Source organism: Chiroxiphia lanceolata, chromosome 13, assembly GCF_009829145.1.
Source record: "Chiroxiphia lanceolata isolate bChiLan1 chromosome 13, bChiLan1.pri, whole genome shotgun sequence".
NCBI lineage: Eukaryota > Metazoa > Chordata > Aves > Passeriformes > Pipridae > Chiroxiphia > Chiroxiphia lanceolata.
The window spans coordinates 20,142,156-20,155,592 of record NC_045649.1 but is presented as its reverse complement, the minus strand read 5'-3'; the positions used below and the strand labels follow the sequence as shown (position 1 = coordinate 20,155,592).

Sequence of the window (13,437 nt, the reverse complement as noted above, 5' to 3'; positions counted from 1 at the left end):
CATTATTGTTTCTCCTCACTACAGTTTGTGATAATTCAAAAAAATCACTTCAGACAATTAAAGATGGTTTCACATTTCATATTCTGTTTTTATGTACAATTCATATGTTCACATATCTATGCAGGCAAGACTGCCCACTTCTGCCACAAATAGAGGAGAAAAATGGAAGGTTTAAAGCAATTAGTGGAGTTACACTGCCAGAACCTAAATGAACCATCTGTTCAAAGGTATATAAAAGCAGAGTGTTTGTGAGCCATAAGGCAGCTCTCTCAGCTCTGTAATATCTCTCCCTGCTCCAGCAATATCCAGCCTTGCTTTGGAAAGGTTACGTGTGTTGATGTTTTGTAATTAAACACAGAAAGGGCACCAGCAACAGCCTCGTGTGTCACACCCAGAGGTACTTCTGTCACAGGTTCCTTTGGGTTGTGGGGATCTTGGTTTTGGCAGAGTGAGAATGGAAATGAACACTTCAAACAGTGGGGAAAAGCCACTTCAGAAAGTTTCCAGGAGTCATTGTGCAAAACATGTAGAAATGAAGGTCAAGACAATGGAGTTCCCAGTGTTCCTCCAGGGCACTGTGGAATTGTTCCTGACTCAGGAAGTCCGACCCTTGCTGCTCCCCCTTGGGATGGAAAGGGCAAGACGAGGGTAAGAGGTTGCTTTTTGTCTCCTCAAAACCAGAGCTAAAGCCTGAGTACCTCCAGCATCCCATCCCAGCATTTTATTAGTACATGGCTGACATTTATAGATGCCAAGGTTGAACATGCTCATTATGAGTGTTTATTAGACAAAAGGGTACTCATAGAATGATAATTAATCAGTTGGCATTGACTGAAATTCCTGATCAAATGGAGCATGAGCTGTTGAAAAATAATTGAATGTAATCATAAAATCCATGAATCATCCAGAGAAAGCACATTTATTAAATGACAATTCATAACTAAGATATTTTGTCTAGTTGTTTTTCTCCTCTTTGGATTCTCTCCTGTTGAAGAAAAAAGCCAGATGTTCCTACAGCAAATCTGAAAAGAGCAGACATCAGGTAAATATCCCATGCAATAGCAGAATATGAATTTTGATATGAGAATTACGAACAAACTCCAAGAGCTTCTGTAAAGTAAAAAATCCCCAAACCTGGTATTTGCCATGTTGATTCAGGAAAAACTTTTGCTGTTAAACAACAGCAAAAACTTAACAACTTTCAAAAGGAGTGAGCAAAGTTTTCCTTCTGGTGCAGGTAAAAAATTTCAAATTAGCTCGGGATACATCTGGTTATTCTTTCTCAGTACCATTTTATGATGGAAGAAATACTTAATGTAATGTCACAATTTCAAAAGTGTTGGCAGAGGTATCCTTTTGGACACAGAAATTCAATTGCTGGTGGGTTTTTTTGTTTTGCTTTGGTTTGGTTTTTTGGGGTTTTTTTAAATCTGCCATTAACTAAACATGAATACAGACAAGATGACTAAATTCCAGCATTAAAAACTGCAGATCATGAAGCAGATATTTAAGAACTGAGATTGAGTTAAAAGGTAACCTCATTTTCTGAAGATTGCTATTAAGTAATTTTAGATAAATTCTGCTTTTAGAGGTCCGAAGCAACAGCCAATGCAACCATTATATGAATTGAATTAAGTCCCCCTGACACTGATTGAAATTCAAGCAAACATGAACTTTGCCCTGATAGAAGCTAAAATATTTATATAACAGGCAGAATTGTACCCAGTTAATCCCAAATGTTAGATTAGACAAAAATACATTTTAATCATGTAACTTTATATTAAGCAAACTAAAAAGCTCAACGTTTTCATAGAATTTCAAGAAGAATTTTTGTTTCTATAATCTAAAATTAAAATATTTAAAAACCCACAAAATCCCAGTTTAAATATGTGTAATTAACACCACCAAGCTGCGAACAGACAAGCTCCAGGTTTATCTGTTACAGTACAGAAACATGTATGAGAATATTGAAAGGACACAAATATTTCTGTTACAGTGGATCATTCACACCTGGAAAACTTACTTATATCCTTCTCCTCACGTCCACCAAGAGTAGAGAGGGTTTTTAAGCCACACGAACAATTCTTCCTTCAAATAGCAGGTAGTGGCAATGTGAGGTTACAGGTGGAACTAACAGGTAATGACTGAAATCCTCTTTATTTCTACATGACATTTCTCCTGGATGAAGCAGCATCTTTTCTATGGAACACAAGGACTCGTGTTCACCACAGTTAGTGCTACAAATTAATTGCAATCACTGTCAGCCCAACCAGCACACATGATGCAGCATTACCTCTGAACTCTACAGGCATTATTTTAGCAATGCAAACAGAGCACTGACCCAGTTCTGCTGCAAAAAAACCCTTTACAAAAGTTCCTATGAAAAAGAAAATATGGTAATTCTAAATTCTGGTTGGATAAGTAGGAAGGAGGGAAAAACTCATTGTGCAGAAAGTTGTGCAGCACAGGATTGCCCAGCCAGCCCCATCCTCTCTGCCCTGGGGCATCAGCACTGCTCTGGAGGCACAGAGCATGGCACAGAGCATGGCACAGAACATGGCACAGAGCATGGCACAGAGTATGGCACAGAGCATGGCACAGAACATGGCAAAGAACATGGCACAGAGCATGGCACAGAGCATGGCACAGAACATGGCACAGAGCATGGCACAGAGCATGGCACAGAGCATGGCACAGAACATGGCACAGAGCATGGCACAGAACATGGCAAAGAACATGGCACAGAGCATGGCACAGAGCATGGCACAGAGCATGGCATAGAACATGGCACAGAACATGGCAAAGAACATGGCACAGAGCATGGCACAGAGCATGGCAAAGAACACAACCAGGAGTTCAGAAACTGGCTGCACCATCAGAATTTCAGTGTTTTCTTCCCAGTACTGTTCTCCTCTGCCAGAAGTACTTATTAACAAAGTCTCGAGCTTACACGTTACAAAGGAAAAAGCATCAGGTGGGTTTTCATTCTTACATTAAACACAAACCCCACAATAAATTCTTTTAAAATACAGTTGAACCCTACAGAAGTAAAACACAAAATATCAGTAAATGTACTAAAACAACCTGATAAAGCAAAATCTGCTTTTATTAACATTATTTTTCTGTTGTACCCTCTCTCATACCTTCTCTGATATGCATATAAACCTTTGAAGAGACAAATATTACCATGATGTATTTATGAGTGTCCTACTACATTACCTACCATTTAGTAGGGCACTCAAAAAATACCTAAACTAATACTTTGAATGTGACACCCACAAAACTTAAAATCTAAGATGTTAATTTTTGGTGATGTGGATCTTCAATCTCTACAATTTTATGGATGAAGAAAGAGGGATGAATGTAAAACAGACTTGAAGGGAAACTACTGCTTTTATGCCACTACCAAAACAGCCATGGTGGCAGCAGAAATACTACAAGAGAAGCTGGAATGTGCTGTCATAGTGTTATTTAGACATTTCTCTGAGCAGGGTGATGGGACAGAGGGACTGTTGCCATCACTGATAGAGCATCTCCAGCAAGGAGATGGGACACAATGAGCACAGGCTCAGCCTGTGTGTTACAGATAAAGGCAATACAAACACAAGCTCTGAGTCTATTTCATCAAATAGACTTTATTTCTATACATTATTTATCTACACCCACCTTTCAGTGAAAATGGCTTCTTTGGAATTAATTGGTGCCTTCCTGTGGGTATTTGTTAGAAATCAGTATGACACATCCTCAGGTTTATGTTATATCTGTAGCTTTGTGTCATTATAGGTATCCAATAATTATAAGTTCAGTTATTTAAGGCAAATAAATAGCAAATAAAGACTTACTTGTTTAAATTATCAAATACATGTCAAGGAGGGGTTTTTTGTAGAAGTCTGAGTAACAAATGTACTGCTTTTTTGGTTCTTCCCCTGCTATTTTTTCTGAACCTGTGCATTTATTTAACATTGAGTGGTCTACAATGTTAGGAGACAAAATGAGATAGTTCAGAAATTAAAAATTTAACTCGAGGAAGATGCTGCTATAACTAGAAGTCATGAGGATTTAATGGAAGTCCTCATAAAGTTCTTTTAGTATGATAACAGCAATTATTTCTTTTCTTCCTTATCTGTGATCTCCCCTTCACTTCCCCAGTGTACATTTAAAAAAGCAGCCCAGTTTTGTAAGGAAAAGCCCCTTCCAGGTACCCTCATCACAAGCTTAATGGTCCCTGTGAAACCCCTCTCATGTTCCTTCCTGCCCCACCGCAGGCAAAAGATTAATGGCTTTTCCATGTTTTGAGTTTATTCAAGCCAGAGATGAAGCTGCAAAGTGATTTATTCCAGTTTCTGACCAACAATACCTGACGTCCCTGAAGAAAAAAGTCTCAGCAATGTCCAACATCCCTTGTTTGGTTGAGCAAATTGGGTGGTCTCTGGTCAGGAGAAAGGAGTCTCTGTAGCAGGGGAGAGGAGACAGCAGTGATGGAGTTGGAGGAATAGTTATTGTTTCAACTCCTACACATCAAGCTAAGGTCAGACAAAAGTAAAGATAGCAATCCATACTTGCATCTTTTGAAAAACCCATATTAGAATGAAACTATTGAATCATATGTGATTCCTGTCCATGGCTCTGCTCTGATTTCATACAGTGCCACTGTGCACTGCCCTGCATCCTGCAGCTCCTTGTGCTTTGCTGGGAGGAGGGAGGGACTCTCAGTGGATGTTCTGCTTAGCTCACCGTGGAAGGGACAGCAGCACGGGGGTAGCTGGAGGGAGAGCTCCTGTGAGGACAGCACAGACACAGCACAGCAGATTATGAGGAAAAAAGAGCTGGAGCAGGAGGAACGGGAGCTGCACTTTGTGCTAAGCAGAGCAGAGAGTTGAAGCTGAGAAGGGAAGGATGAAGGGATTTATCTGCAGCAGGCTGGGACAGCAGCACAGAACCTGTGAGGCGTAGACACCAGATACATTCTGTGTGCCTGTGGTTTCACAACAGTATCTAACTAACTATCACAACTAAAAAGTGGGTTAGTTTAAGAAAAATACTACGGAGTTTTAAATGTTTAAGAACACACTGGAACAAGAATCCCAGAATGTGCTGATTTGTCCCACAATGATCATCGAGTCCAACTCTCAGCCCTGCACAGGCCCATCCCCAAGAGTCACCCCCTGTGCCCCAGAGGATCAGCCAAACCCTCCTGGAGCTCTGGCAGCCTTGGGGCTGTGCCCACTGCCCTGGGCAGCCTGGGCAGTGCCCAACCAGACTCTGGGGGAGGAACCTTTGCCTGAGATCCAACCTGAACCTGCCCTGACACAGCTCCAGCCATTCCCTGGCTGCTGTCCCTGGTCCCCCCAGAGCAGAGCTCAGTCCCTGCCCCTCCTCTGCCCCTGCCCAGCAATTGGAACGGCACTGAGGTCTCCCCTCAGTCTCCTCTGCTCCAGCTGAACACACCAAGTGCCCTCAGTGTCCTCACACGGCTTCAAATCAAGGCCCTTCCCCATGTCCGTGTCCCTCCTTTGGACACTCTCTAGTGGCTTCAGATCTTTTTTATATTGTGGTGCCCAAAACTGCACACAGTAATGACTCTTCATAATGCCTGCACATGTCAAAATACTCTGCAGTTGATTGAAGCCTCCCCCTCCCTGCAGCAAACACACTGCCCTTACCTTGCTGCTTTCCCCCTCCTTCATGCTCAGCTTTTCTTTAACCTCCCACAACTGGCCTCCCACTCTGCAGCACCATTTTTCTCCTCACATTTCCCAGGCTGCTCTAAAATGGTACCAAATTCACAGGGCAATACAAAAGTGCTACTCTCCTTACGTTATTTCCAGCCCAATGATGGATATCTGGACCTCAATAGATCTGCTGTAACATCATACAATCCTTTTTGGACCCAGTACCTGAAAGCCACACGTATTTCCCTTTAAGTAAGATGATAAACTCCTCTGTGCGTTTGCAGCACACAAGGCCAGCAGTCACAGCCTCCTCTTCTGCTTTCACACCAGCCTGAACTGTACTGCAGCTGCATCTTCCACACAGAGCAAATATGATTCAAATGCAGTTTCAATTTGTACACTTCTAAAAGGAATGAATAATGATAAACACCACATACACCTCACCAGCAATCAGCAAAGAGAAGCTGTGCCACTTATGTTTCAAAGTGTATCTGCACACAGCACAAGATCAAATGGGGGAAAGGATGCTTTCCTTTCCTGCTCTGAGAGACTGAAATGGCACATAACAATGTCCAGCTGCAAAAATATCATCCTGTGTTTTTGGGAGTGCATCCTGTGGCATTCACTCTGGAACAGCATCTCAGGATGCTCTGCCTACATACCCAACGTGGGATTCTGCCTCTGAGGTTAAGAAGGAGCCGTAGGAAGGTTTGTTCATCTTCCCACAGCTCAGGTGCTGCACAACCACTCACAGCACTGAAGGAACTGACTCCACGCTTCCAGAAGTTGGGAATGCTGCTGCTTCCTAAGTGCACATGTCCTCTAAGTGAAGAGGAGGAATTCTGCCTCAAACCAGCATCCAGGTCCTACAGATGAAACAAAGGAACCCACCTAGAAGATTATCCACCTTTCCTTTAGCTCAGGTGAGGATTCAGCATCGTCTTCACAGGAGTCCAAACTGAGAAAGAATGCTGTTTGACAGAGCTGTTTGTGCTCACATTATAAAGCTTAAAAAGGAGGTGAGGAAACAAAGAAGTGGCTCCTGCATTCAGCAGTGATACTGCATAACTTTACTCTTCTTTAAACAAGGCCAAAGGTGGCATGGCTCGAACCACAACAATATCATGGGGTTACTGCTTTCTTTCCTCCTTATTTTGAAGGACAAAAATGGAAAATAGTTTTCTTACAGTCAATAAAGTCCAAATCATAAAAATAAGAATTGCATGGTCAATACTATTCATTGAGCTGTACATTTGTCCCAAAAAGTAGAGAATGTATTCCTGGTAATGGCAGAGCAGAACATGAAAATAAAAGGTCTAATTCTGAAATTGGTCTATTTATAAATATATTGCAAGAGGATAATGTATTTCTCATATACTTTCCAGTGGTAGCAGTGAAGCAATGAAAGCTGCAGTATTAAACTTGCTGCTTACTCATCAATTTTCACGTGAGACTCTCACTGGCAAGTGGCCCAGACACAGAGATGTTACTGTAGTTACTACTTCTATACCCCAAACAACGTTGACTATTTAATCATTGAAGTGTTTCTTTCTTACTAGGTATTTTCAACTATTGGGTCTGACAGAACTGAGAGAACTCTTCTGTGCATAGGTTTGCTCAAAAAGATGTTGATCATGGACAAATAACTTCAATTTTCATGTTTTAAGATAGCTGTATCCTTAAATACAAATTCGCAGTTCCTTTGCCAGTAAGGAGCTGATATGAAGCATTGAACTTGTTATCAGGGAATGAAAAAGTAGAAGTCCCACATCTCGTTCCCAATTTCAGTCATATTTTCTCTCACATTGCATTTTTCATTGCCCAGTTAAGTCAGGCAAACAATACTGAGAGTGTTCACAAATGTTTGGAAAATATTTCTGCTCATGAAAATCAGTATTTTTTTTTGGCTGACAACCCTGTGTTTTGGGGATAAGCAGGAGAAAGGAGAATTAAATGCAAAAGTGTACTATTAATAGACAAATCACTTTGGTTTCAGTGCTTTCTGTACCTGCCAGGTAATTATAAATCTGGGATCCAAGCATGTAGTCAACATGGAAAGGGAAGGTTTTAAGTATCTAAGTATTCCTTAGACTTACTTATCTCCTGCTACCTGTCTGATGGAAGGGCCTTTTCCAATTCCATGTCAGGAATGTCAGATGTCAGGAAAGGCCCCTGCCCTGCACACAACCCCCTCACTGCACAGAACAGGATATGCAGGCAGGGACCAAAAGCATTCTCTGTAACAATTTGACTCTGTGGCAAAAAGTCAAGCTACAATGCCTGTGTAGTATCAAGAATTTTACTCCTTCAGTGCACTCAAGTGTTAAATTAGTTCAGCCTCTCAAGGCAGTGGTCACCATCTTTATAAGAAAATACGTCATTTCAGCAAGTTCTACCATTGCCATAGTGCCTCATTGTAGTGGTTTGGACTTTGTTTTCCCCCAGAGGATAAGAAAAGTGGTAGACCCCAAGGGGTGGAAACCCCTGGAAGTTTTGAAATTCTGTCCAATGAGCGCTTCCGCAAAAATGTAAACATACCACAACCAAACGGAAGAGAAGAGTTGTAGTTTTGGGTTAGAAGAAGTAGCCATGTTGTGAGCCATGAGGAAGGGGCTCTGAGCCCCTCGGGGCCTCTGGGCCCCCTCCAGCCCAGTTGGGGGCTACAGAGACTTGGAACAGTGTTAAGCTGGACTATGTGTCTGTAGCTGCGAGCTGGAGGATGTTTTCCATCGTGAGTGAGCAGAGACAGAGCAGAAGCGGTGGCAGCGTCCAGAGGTTATGGCTAAAAGCCAACTGATAAGACCTGAACCAGGGAAGCAGCAGGAACAGCATGCAGCCAAGGAAGACTCAGAGCTGCTCAAGCTGAGGTAGAGAACCGGCAACAGAGAACAGAACTAAGTTCTACGGAGAGAAAGCTTGGGAGTAAGGACTGCAAAACTCCCCTAAACCTCGTTGGAGATCCCTCCAAAAATGGAGGGGGTGGACTCTTACTGATTAGAAGTCCTAGATGGAGTAAAGGAGCTAAGAAGCTCGGTCATCCTGAGAGCTCAGCCAGGACGGAGTGTGGGAGGTTGACCTTGAGGCCCTCCCTTGCTGCAAGCTACAAAGAAGCTCGCAGCCATCTTGGAGGCAGGGCACAGGAGCTCTGCAAGGGGCTGAGTCCCCCGAAGATAAGGACTGTCGCGAAGACCCCCTGTGCTTCGTGATATGACGTGGTGATAGCACCCTTGTCCTGGGAAACGCAGGGATACCCCCTCGTGTGTGCTGGCAGAGATCCAGCTATCAGCTGCTGCAAGAAGAGAGCCTGCTGCCTTAGAAGAAGCTGCTGCCCTGAGAGACTGGAAAGGATCTCTTCCTTCTTCCCTCCTGGACTTTTATTTGGAGGGGAGAAGAGATCTGATCCATTGTAAATACTTATGTCATAGTAGAGATAGCTAAGGTTATGTATAATGTATTGTAGTATTTATTTGTATAGTCACTGTAATATATTCCCTTTCCCCCACTTTGAGTCCGGTTGTGTTTTGTCTGGAAAAACCCATCTCACATTAGGTTGAGATGTGGGAGGGGGAATGGAGGTAGAGAATTGGATTTTGGGCTATCTGAAACCATGACACTCATTTATCCTAATATTAATCTAGAAGAGACTCCTCTTTTCAGGTCTCCCTGGACTGAGCAATGTCAGTAACTAACTCAGCCTCTGAACAATTTTGGGTGTTAGGGTTTTTTTTAGCAACAGCTCACCAATGTTCAAAGATCACAGCATTTTAACAACCCTCACTCAGCTCTGCTGCAACAACCAGACTATGAAATAAAAGCTCTAGACACTCTTATTAACACATATATTAAACTCACTATATGTGCAAAGGATTTAAACTTATCTTAAACTGACAAGTTCTGCCTTTTTTGTCATTGTTATTCTGCTGCATGAGGCTTTGCAGAGTTGGGCAATGTCAGACACAACATCAATTCTGAATAAACAGGAGTTCACAATGCCCACGTTCTCCAGGCTATTACAGGAATTGCAGCTTCATCCAATCTCAAATCCCAGTGCCCATTTAAAAGCTCTAACCCTATAATTAAATGTAGGTCAGCTTAAAAGTGGACAGTTCTTTTCAGGCTTTCTCCAGAGCTCTCAGCTCAGCCCTCAGCAATTCTGCTCTTTTGTCTCCCAGGGCTGACAGATGGCTGTTAAACCAGGGGGTTCCTGGTGAAAACTTTTAACGCAGAGAAAAGGGTACAACCGTGTAGGAGGAGATACTTAAAAGAGAATAAATCTGTCTGGCTTGCTTTCTTCAAAGCTAGAAATCTTCCCTTGCCCAAGACAGTCTGAGGACAAGTTTAACCCAGGGTAGCCCCTCTGTGGTCTCACGGCCTTACACTAAGGAGGATTTTGACCCAAATTGTTTGAGACATGCCTGGAAAAACAACCCTCTATTTTGATTCCCAATCCTGCTGCACAGAGGGAAATCTTTCTTGTCACTCCTTCCAGCTCTCACATCTTAAGTTTTATCTAGAGATTCTCCCCTGGCTTTGCTCACCCCTCCCAACCATTCCTCACAAGGGCAGGCCCCAGCAGACTGTCCTTTGCCCCATGGGCTTCACTCTGATACACCTCTGTGTGTTGGGAGAACCTGCCCTTGGGTTTTGGGATCTTTTCTCACCAGAACAGAGAGGCACTACCATAATAAATCAATGTCTGACTTGAGGCAGGTAAATTTGGGCAGGGTTTCCACTTCACTGTGTGCTTTTAAAGCTCAGAGACACACAAAGGACTCAGATTATTTTTCTTAAAAAAACTCTTTATGAGACATGCAGGAGTATTGGGGACTGGGAAAGCCAAGGGGAACAATGAAACCCTAAAATATAGGGAGAAGTAGCTCAGGGATGGAAACACTGTCATGTAGCTCTACAACACACAAACCAGCTGGTTTCTCACCTCACACTTTATTCTTTTTCAACTCAGATCTATTTAAATCTCAATAGAACTTGGCTCACTGAGGCTTTTGTTCAGTTAGCACAACTCCATAGAATAAATGAAATCATATACCTTTGCCATACCTTTGTGTATGAGTTTAAGAATGTTTAATACTCTTAGTCATTATACTATTCTTGAAATTGCCTCAGTGTGAAAAGAATACACTCATTTAATTTTCCTTTTACAGTACCCTATACCCTTTTCTTACCTTTCCAAGAAAAATCCCAATGTATTCTTACTGTTAAGTATTCAGATATTCATTATCAAGCTATTCTAGAAGACATCTACACATCTTAATCTTTTGTTGTGAAATCAATTCATAATTTAATTACTGAAGATTAAAGACTCCCTAATTTAGCTGTAATTTTTTTCAGTCAGTGTAAAAACACTAATACATCATTCATACTAATACATAATAAATCACTAATACATCATTCAAACTACAAAACCAAAAACAATCTAAATGAACACCTAAATTTCTCATATTTAGGCAAGTTTTCAACTTCAGATGTTCTATCACTATGAAGAATGAAGAAAGTGTCTTCTACCCAGTTTAACATACAGCTAATTATCATGCCCAGGAAAAAAAAAAGAGGCAAAACCCAACACCCCCAAAGCATCAAGGTCCTTTGTACTGGACAGTTTTCATTTCCCCAAGGAATTCCCATGTAATGACATTATTCCAGACATTTAGGGCCAACAGACTATTCAAGATAAAAGAGCTATAACCTAGAAAAGAATCCACACTTAAGCACTTGCTTCTCACCTTCCCTTTGCTCTCTCTCTTATGTTTTTGCAAGGCATTGTTCTCCTTCCCAATCCTCATAGCACTGCAGTGAAATGTTCTGGTCTGGATCTGGTGTTGTTATAGAGACTAATCCACAAATCCACATTATTTCTGCATTACTCCATAAACAGATCCCATATTTTCCATGTATATTGGTACAATGCAAACTTCTGATGTCATCACTAGGATGATTTAACACACATTCACCAACTGCAGCTCGATTTGTTCATTCTTGATAACAATGTCTCTGTCAGTAACTGCACTACAAACTCACTCCAGCCAAAACCAGGTCTGGATGCTAAGGAAGAGAGGAGTGAACACTGTATCCTTCCATTGGAGTAAGTTTTGACAACTTTCATTATTCTGGAATTAGAGTCTATCTCCCTCCCCTGCTCTTTTACTCATATTAGTACCAAAACACAACCTGGAGCGTTTCAGCCATCATGGAGTTGAGTACAGCAAGATGTGCCCTGAGCAGGACACCTGAGGGGACTCCTCATGCCCTCAGTCTCTGGTTTAGAGCCAAGACATCTGATGCAGGATTTGGGTGGTGCTTTCTCTTGGCTTCAGAGGAAACCAGACCAATTCCTGGCTCTTTGCAAGTCAAACACCTTTGCACCCCAACTCTCCAGCACACTGAAGGCACAATAACAGTCTTCGATCTTCCGTGTCATTCCTGGCCATCCCTCCTTTCCTCAGTCATATTGAATTGAAAATATTAAGTTCATATTCACTTGATTACCAACTAGAAGGTGTTTTCTTCTTCTTAGACACCTAGAATTGTGCATAATTCAAGTCCTAATTCAGAGCAGCCTTTCCTGATAAAAAAAAAACCCCAAGTACATGAATGTTGACATGAAAAACACCTTGTGTGCTGAGTTCAGTTCTCCTCCTTGAACACACTCCCACTCGTCCATGTGGAGGAGAACAGCTCTGCCAAGTGGAGCTGGAACTCAAACAGCTCAGTCAGGCTAGTGAAATATAGTTATTTATGCTATTACACAGCAAATATTTAAGTAGTTAGAAGAGTACAGGTCAAAAGTACTGATGGTGAACCAGTGCATTCTGTGTTCTCCTCCCTCAGAATTATTGGTATAACGCTCAGCAAACATACCTGCGAACAAGTCTCTCACAAAGCAAGCCAGATCCTCTTTTAATAAAGCAATTAAACCATCACCCATTTCTTCCAAGTTATTATTGCCACTGGACACATAAATGATGAAAAACTCTCCAAGGCTGTTTGCAAATACTGAACTTGACTTTCAAAGTTAGGCACCAATCCACGGAAACAAACCAATGTGGAACAGAAATCCCTGTGACATATCCAAACATCCTGCAGGCAGCAGGTGCCTTCTCCACTGGTGTCTCATGATTCACAGCCTTACAAGAAAAAGCCTTCTCATATAATGGATATGGGTAATAATTTAAAATAGTTGTAATATTCCTACTCACACACCTTCAATTCTACATTCAATAGGCCATGGGTACACATGGAGAAGCTCTGAACACTCAGTATTGGTGCATTAATTTAGCTGAAAGCTGGGTTACTGGCAAGCCAGAAGTAACAGCTGATGCTAATCTTACTTCTGATTCCCAGGGAATTAATACTGAAGAATGTACATTACTAAGAATTGCTAATTTGGAGATCTTTTCTTGGTCCTTCACTGTTCTTCAAATGTCTTTGGACAAAGACATATCCTTCCTGTCAGAAGTTCACATCTTTGTTTCAGCACTGAGCTGAAATTATCACAAGGGCAGTAAATTAAAGTCTTAGATTTTTCAAACCAGAAGGGAAAACCTAAATTCCACAGCAATATCCTGTAAGACATCACTTCCTGCTTCCAGCACATTGATTTATTTTTTAAGACAGAACAGAATCTGCTACAGTCTGTCTTGCCTTTTCTATTTCCAGAATACTGTTGGTCTCCTCAGACTCATCCTTTGGCATCCTCCTTGGGACACACCACAGGTGGCACGAAGAGAAAAATCTTATTTGTAAAATA

The 13,437-nt window shown here is 41.8% G+C and overlaps 1 long non-coding RNA gene across 2 annotated transcripts in view; it reads right to left on the bottom strand.

Moving 5' to 3' along the window:
* Positions 1–919: 919 nt before the first annotated feature.
* Positions 920–13,437, bottom strand: part of LOC116793557 — a 94,877-nt gene continuing 82,359 nt past the window's right edge. For both annotated transcript variants that reach the window (XR_004359526.1, XR_004359527.1), the window contains exon 6: positions 920–1,022. This is a non-coding gene — a long non-coding RNA (uncharacterized LOC116793557). The remainder of the gene's footprint in view (positions 1,023–13,437) is intronic.